Raw genomic sequence first — 1,014 nt, forward strand, 5'->3', positions numbered from 1 at the left:
ACAGGTACGGGTACAGGACATATCGTACATGTATTTCACAATTTGACTAAAATTCATGTACTAGTATACATGTACAGGTACATTTAAACTACCTCATCTGTTATTTTTCCGTCATTAGTAGCTCCATCATTTTTATCATCAACTTTCTCTCTTCCCTGTATACATATATGAAAAGTCCATCATGATCTGTCTGTTCCAATGCCACCATATTGAGGGTTAATAACAATAATTGCCCTGATGGTGATCGTGTGGAAGAGATAGTCTGGCCACCCTATGGAAGAGACTAGTCCTATCTACAGTCAATAATTGAACTCACTGGAGGAGGTGACCAGTAAAGGGACTATAGCATCACTAGTGTCCAGTGTCAATGAATATATTAATAATAAATCTAACATGGAGGACACTGTCAAAAGGTCACCAGTATCATTAGCACCTAACTGTACATGTATATTGACATGTACATGTATTATTATTGTATATACATGTACATATACATGTATAACTGAATATCGTAGGACCCAATAATAATTGAAGTGTCCTTATTTTAGAGGGTCCTTAATTTATTGATAGTGATTCTATGCTCAAGTTGCCAATAATTACAATATTCTACATTATGAGTATACCCAATGACACTTGGTGAAATATTAAAATTATGTACATGTACATGTACCAAGTGCTGTTGATTTATTTTTATTAATTTCTTCATGTAGTGAGCATGATTGCAGGCAACTGGTGAAGGACTTAAGGAAACAATTGGTTGAAGTGAAAAGAGAGAAAGAAGAACAAATCACAGTATGAATACTACCCTTTATTATCATAATGACATGCATCTACAGTAATTACAATGTACTGTATGTACTATGTATGAAAAATACCCAAGGCTATAGCCCATGGTTTTTTTCAAAAAACGGCTCCAAAATCACGCCAAATTTTTATTACATTTTCTGATGCATATTGATGTACTTATGCTGTGTAGAAAGTTTGAGCTGATTCCGACTTCAATTTTTCAAGTAT

General features: G+C 33.9%; 1 long non-coding RNA gene across 1 annotated transcript; it reads left to right on the forward strand.

Annotated features, from left to right (window-relative positions):
* Nucleotides 1-224: 224 nt before the first annotated feature.
* LOC109593496 (uncharacterized) lies at nucleotides 225-773 on the forward strand. The gene is made up of 2 exons (XR_002190993.1): nucleotides 225-413; nucleotides 711-773. It is a non-coding gene; the product is annotated as an uncharacterized LOC109593496 (long non-coding RNA).
* The last annotated feature ends 241 nt before the right edge of the window (nucleotides 774-1,014 follow it).

This window comes from Amphimedon queenslandica, unplaced genomic scaffold (genome assembly GCF_000090795.2).
Source record: "Amphimedon queenslandica unplaced genomic scaffold, v1.1 AMPQUscaffold_1264_Cont26723, whole genome shotgun sequence".
In the NCBI taxonomy this organism is placed as follows: Eukaryota; Metazoa; Porifera; class Demospongiae; order Haplosclerida; family Niphatidae; genus Amphimedon; species Amphimedon queenslandica.